The following is a 6,460-nucleotide window of genomic DNA, read 5'->3' as shown; positions in this document are numbered from 1 at the left end:
AGGTCATTTAGAGTTTCCCGTTATCTTTTAGGAATTTTATAATTTTGTATTTTACATTAGCTCTGTAATCCATTTTTTTATTATTTTAAAAAATATTTTTATTGATTTCAGAGAAGAAGCGAGAGGGAGAGATAGAAACATCAGTGATGGGAGAGAACCATGGATCCGCTGCCTCTTGCACGCCCCACACTGTGGATCAAGCCCACAACCCAGGCCTGTGCCCTTGACTGGAACCGAACTGGGAGCCTTCAGTCTGCAGGCCAACGTTCTATCCACTGAGCCACACCGGCTGGGGCAGGTCTGCAATCCATTTTGAGTTCATCATCGAGGAAGGTGTAAGGCCTGTTTACTCGGTATTTTTTGGAACCGGCACATTTGTGGGGAGGCTGCCTTTATCCCCTGTGCGTCTTTGGGGGGTCGTTCTCTGGCCTCTCTCTTCTGTTCCTTTGGTGTGTGGTTCTTCTACCAACGCCACACGGCTGTCACCGCACCGTCAGCGGGGAGCGGGCAGTGCCAACCTATCCTCCGACCTCGTTCTTTCCCTTCATGTTGTGTTGGTGCCAGCTGGGCACTGACTTTTTTTGGGGAAAATTACTTCGTAAGTTATATAAACATCTAATCACTGGATTGTATGCTTGGAACTAATACAATATTGTACATCAACTGTAATAGAAAAGCTATTTTAAAAATTAAGCTTTTTTTGCCCTGGCCGGGCTGGCTCAGTGGATGGAGCTTCAGCTGCAGACTGAAGGTCCGGTTCAATTCCAGTCAAGGGCGTGTACCTCGGCTGCAGGCTGGACCCCCTGACCTCGGTCGGGGTCGGGTGCATATGGGAGGCAGTCAATATGTCTCTCTCACATTGATGTTTAAAAAAAAAAATTAAGGTGTTTGAGCACAGGCCCTCTCCCCTCCAAATGGTCGGATGGGAATTTCATGGGAACATGAGGGGCCCCTGGGGCCCAGATTAAAACTATTCTGGGTGTGGGGGCTGCTTTGGATGAGCTGAGCCTCCCCAACGTGTGGGCACCGCTCGGCCCCCGCAGGCCCGGACAGAGCCAAGAGGCCGAGTGGGAGGGGCCGCTGCCCACCTGATGGCCGAGCTGGAGGCGGTCTTCTGGCCCCTGGGTGCGCGGCCTGCGCCCTCCCGGGCTTCCGGGCCTCCACGTCCTGTGCACAGACTCCTCGGGGGAATCCACGTCCACAGACCCGCGTGTGTGTCTGGGCTCCTGTGGGGTCTGGTCCTCGCAGAGCCCGGCTGACGAGCTCACCCCTGCCTGGGCCGGCCTCCCACAAGCAAGCACTCACCACCTTCCCGCCAAACCGGCCCCATCCCGGGGCCCTTTACAGGACTCTGCTCCTAGGTGTGCGTGGAGCCGCGGGCGAAGGCCTGGACCCGGGATCCAGACCAGGGCCTGCAGCCTGGTTGCCCACGGCCACCTTAGGCTCTTACAAAGATTGTCGATGATAAGCTCCCAGCCTGAGAGAGACCGTTGTTTCCTTTGCTTTTATTACAAGCATATAATATTAATTGGCAAAACACTGAATACAAGCTTCACTGTCATAAAATCAAAACATTTAAGCAATATTCCAAAAAAGATTTTAGACAAAACTAGCCACCAATAGTACAAAAGTTACACAACAACACAAAGCATAAAAATGTAAACTTTCAAATTAAACAAAAATATGCATCCGCATTGCCATCCCATAACCCATGGCAGCCGTGTCGCTGCAGATGGCAGGCTCCGCCCGAACCCGCACCGACTGGGAGAACGTGGTTTTCTTACACCCAACAAGCCGTGGGGACACCCTGATGTGGGGCGTGGCCCTCCCTGCCCGGCAGGCGCCTCGCGGGAAGGTGCAGCCTGAACCCTTTCTCATCCGCGCATCCCAGTGCCCTCCGTGCGCTGCGAACCGAGGCAGACACACACTTTATGGGCTGAGGGCACAGGTGACGTGTGGGGTGCACATGGGCTCCTGAGGAAAGAGAAACGGACTGCTGTCTGCACTGGCGTGATTTCCCGTTTTGAGGGCACATCCAATAGTGACACACATCACAGAAACCCGCTGGCTTGCTCCTAGAACGTTCAACCTGATGATACTTCAAATCAGCGGCACAGCCGTGTGCTGAGGCGCCAGACGGTGGTCAGGACTCCTAACAGGGATGCCCGAGGGCTCGGGGCCTGGGACTGCACCCCACATCTGGGCCGCCGGGGGGTGGGGGTGGTGTGCCAGGGCCTGAGCACGCGGGGTCCGGGTGCGAGGCCCCACGCACGCGGCTGCCTGCCTGCCGGGCACCTGTTGGTAACGTTGCTGACAGGCTGTGCGTCACCGAGAACAGCATTCTCATCACAACAACGAAAAAGGAAACCCAAGTAGCTCCGTGTGCAGGTTGGGACCCACGGACATTCCCGCCCAGTCGCCGCCGGGCAGCACGCGTGGAGCCTATTGCACAAAAGCATAAACGCATAACGACGCTCCTCACCCGCACAAACGGAAACACAGGGCGACGCCCGAAAGGAAGGAGGAAGCTTGCAGAACATCCCTTTCACCTTATATGCCTGTAAACAAAGCGGCACGAACCAGATGGCTGATGGGAAAACAGGATAGAACGCTTAAAATAGAATAAATAATTTTATAAAGTTAAGTTTTCTTTTCCAACCCCCCAAATCTTAAATTCCATATTATATATTCTATCTGAATTTTGTTTTCGTGAAAACCGCACGGTGAGTCCCACGGCTGCTGAGGGCGCAGGCGCTGAGCGGCCGTGCCAGCCGCGCACACGGGAGGGAGACGCCCGGGAACTCCGCCCGGGACACCCGCGGCCTGCCCCTCCGACCCGCCTCTCACGCAGGAGAAAGTGCATCAGCCTCCCCAGCCGAGTCCACGGGCTGCGGTCCGACCAGGCAGGTCCCGCCGTCTGCGTGAACAGTCTCACGAGGAAATCGTAGAAAAATAGGCTCTGCTGCTGCTGGGGCTCCCCAGGTCCCGCGGCCAGAAGAGCGGCCGAGCCAGCGGCGTGGACCCGCCGGCCCCGGCACCTCTCAAGGTATCAGCTTAGCACCATAGCAAATTCAAGTGGTCGCACAGAGAGCTACAGGTCACGATGTGCGTCGGGCGGCTGCAGACACAGTCGGCCCGGTCTGAGCGGGAACCAGGTGTTTGAAGGTGACACTCACGCCGTTCACCCCTCTTCACCCCACGGGAACCCCACCCCCTAGGCCCGGAGACCGCACTGGGGTCCTGGGTCCGACAGATGCGCCAGCGGCAATGTGCGTTTTGAGGTAGACAGGTCATAGTTGCTCACACACATCCACTCGCCAGGCCTCGGAGCGCAACGGAGAACCGCGGGGATGAACAGGATGGGGTCTCGGCGGAAACAGCGATTCGACCAATCCCTAACGCGTTTGGTGGTTTTAAAGGCCTTACATTAAAATTGCTTGGACTGAATTAATGTGAAGATTTTTCTCTACGCTTATGGCTCATCAGTAGCTGCCTGACCCTGTGTACGTGCAACAGGAAGCAGCCCCTGAGGCCACAGGTCTGGAGCCAATTTGAGAAAATTCTAGTCCCTAAAGTGAGAACTTCATGGAAAACCCAGCACAGAGGCAGGGTGGGCGTAGGGCGGGACCACAGGCCTCGGGCAGGGGCGGTGGGAGGGGCCGGGGGACGTAGGAGTGACCAGAGCGCCAGGACACACTGACCACAGGAACGGGCCTTTCTCCCCGAGCTCGCCGTCACGCCTTCCAAGGGACTATCTTAAAGGAACACGTTTGTGTGCTGGCGAATGTTTTTTCTCTAATTCCACGAAAATATGAACGTTTGGGTGAGAAAGCGGGTGTCCCTGGGGCTGGGGTTAGGTTGCTGTCCCCACGCCCGGCCCGGGTGCTCGGTGAGAACCACCGGGACCGGCAGAGAGGGGGGCGGGCCCCCTGCAGCGGGACGAGGGCCTGGGACTCCCTGCGGCCACCAGCTCCCTCTCAGCAGGAGGGAGCGTGCTCTGACGATGGTGTCGCGTTTAGTGACCAAAGCGACTTTACCGAGACGGCTGTGCACGCACAGGGGCTCCCTCCGGTCACGACAGGGACATCACACACGCGGGAACCGCACCGAGTGGCAGCCTCTTTTGTTTTGCTCTTAAAGTGAATTCTTGTCGATCTCCCGGGAGCTAAAGGCAACAGAAAGTCATCATCCGCCAGGAAAACGTGTTTTCAAAGCTTAGTGAGGACCAATGAGCACGTGTTTTTGTCATGAACCTAATTCATAAACTAAATGGAAACGACCGAGATTTTGGAGACCTGGGAGGCCGCGGGTCCGTGAAGCTGAGAGCTGAGGGTCGTGAGGGCCGGCGGCCGCGTGAGCCTGTGAAGTGTGTCGCCACCTGTCACCGAGCTGCTGGTAGTGTCTTGTCGAGTGTGAACTCTCATACAAAAGTGATAAATATTCTCTGTGCAGAAGTCTGGTCCCGGGCCTCGGGTCCGCGCCCGTGCTCCGTGCCCGGGCCGTCTGCACGTCACAGCAGGTCCATCTTGGGTCTGTAGTGCAGCAGGAGGGGCGCCTTCTGTAAGACAGGCCGCGGGGCCACGCACGGCTCAGCTGGGCCAGAGCGGCGCGCGGGCGCCCAGGGGAGGGAGGGCGAGCGGAGGGTGCGGGCTCCTGGCCCCGTCTCAGACCTCTGAGGGCCCCTCCCCAGAGGACAGGGCGCCGCCCACCTGCTCCCACCTTCACAAAGAGCCCAGGGAAGGCTGGGGGCGCCCCGGCAGCGGCACCCCCCCCATGCCGCCAGGAGGGGCGCGGGAGGCAGTTGGGCTGCGCTTCACAGCTCCTGCGCCTGAACCCTTATCTCTAAACTCTCAGACGAAGAGGTGCAGGCCTGTCGTGGCTCCGGGCGGAGCGTCGTCCGTGCACTGGAAGGCTGTGGGTCAGTCCCCGGTCGGGTGCATACGGGAGGCAGCTGAGCATGTTTCTCTCTCTAAACACATCGGTGAACAGCTCCTCGGGTGAGGATGGAAGAATGTGCACAGCAAGTGCTGACGGTCGTAGCAGATTCTAAAAATCAAACACATCAGGCCTCACCTTGAACCTCCACCGCGTGACGACCACGAACTTGAGCGTGTGGTCCTTGCCCAGGATCTCCTCGTTGCATAAGATGTCCAGCTGGCGGGAAAGACGCCGGGTCAGCGGGGCCAGGCGCTCAGCACCGGGCCTCGCCCACCCAGCCAGCGGGAGGAAGCGTGAAGCTTGGCCACACCCCCGGACAGCCCCGGCGGCCCTCCCCGGGAGCACCCTCCCCCGCCCTCGTCCACCTCCTGGCCAAGCCTGTCCCTCCCACCTCATGGGAAAAGGTAATGGGCTCCCTGTTGTTATTTCTTTTTTTAAAAAAGATTTTTAGAGCCTTTTAGGTTCACAGCAAAACTGAGCAGATGGTCCAGACATTTCCCACGCGCCCCATCGCCCCCACCAGCACCCCTAGAAGGGAGACGCCGTCACCACCACCCAGAGTCCACGAGGGTCGCCCTGTGGATCTGCACCAAGTGCCCACCACACAGTCTCACGGAGAACCTGGAGCCCTCGTGCTCCGTCCGCTCAGCCGCCCCGGTGACCAGGACGCACGGGGTGGGTGACAGTGGGCAGCCTTTCACACTGGCCTCTGCCCGGAGGCACAGCACTGACGGTTCCTCCCCGTCTTCCCTGGTGCGACCGCTCATTTCCTTTCAGGCAGAAGGGTGTCCGGGGTCTGGATGGACACGGTGTGTTTATCCCCCACCTGGTGAGGGCGCCGTGGCTGCCTCCGGTTTGGGGCGATTAGAGGGAAGCTGCTGCACACGTCCATGTGCAGGTCTGTGGACGTGGGCTTTAACTCCCTGAACGTTTACTGTGGAGCCTGACTGCCGGGCTGTGTGCTGCGTCTGCTTGGTTCTGTGAGACAGGACCCAGCTGCACGGCACCGTTCCCCCCCCAGCGCCGAGGCCCTGATGCTCCGTCCCCAGCACGAGGGGTAGTGCCCTGGATTCGGGCCGTCCCGACACGTGTGCTCTCAGTCTCACTGCTGTTTCAGCCTCCATGTCCCTGGCGAGATATGACGCCAGGCAGACGGTCGTAGACGTCTCCTTAGGCAAGAGTCTGAGATCCTGAGCCTGAGAGGGCGGTCACCCCGTGAACAGACCGTCACCCACAGACAGACCGTCACCCGCCACCTGCAGACAGACTGTCACCCGCTGACAGGCCGTCACCCACGGACAGGCCGTCACCCACAGACAGGCCGTCACCCACAGACAGGCCGTCACCCACAGACAGACCGTCACCGGGGAAAGGCCGTCACCCGCGGACAGACCGACACCCGGGGACAGGCCGTCACCCACAGACAGACCGTCACCCCGGGACAGACCTTCACCCACAGACAGACCGTCACCCCGGGACAGACCAGTACACCCGCGGACAGGCCGTCACCCGCGGACAGACC

At 58.9% G+C, this 6,460-nt stretch overlaps 1 long non-coding RNA gene across 1 annotated transcript; it reads right to left on the bottom strand.

Moving 5' to 3' along the window:
* Nucleotides 1-1,485: 1,485 nt before the first annotated feature.
* Nucleotides 1,486-5,206, bottom strand: LOC106696003. The gene is made up of 2 exons (XR_001346944.2): nucleotides 5,074-5,206; nucleotides 1,486-4,558 (listed from the first exon to the last, which is right to left on the bottom strand). It is a non-coding gene; the product is annotated as an uncharacterized LOC106696003 (long non-coding RNA).
* Between the last annotated feature and the right edge of the window lie 1,254 nt (nucleotides 5,207-6,460).

This window comes from Myotis lucifugus, unplaced genomic scaffold (genome assembly GCF_000147115.1).
Source record: "Myotis lucifugus unplaced genomic scaffold, Myoluc2.0 scaffold_6613, whole genome shotgun sequence".
Taxonomy (NCBI): domain Eukaryota; kingdom Metazoa; phylum Chordata; class Mammalia; order Chiroptera; family Vespertilionidae; genus Myotis; species Myotis lucifugus.
This window is presented reverse-complemented; position numbering and strand designations above follow the sequence as displayed.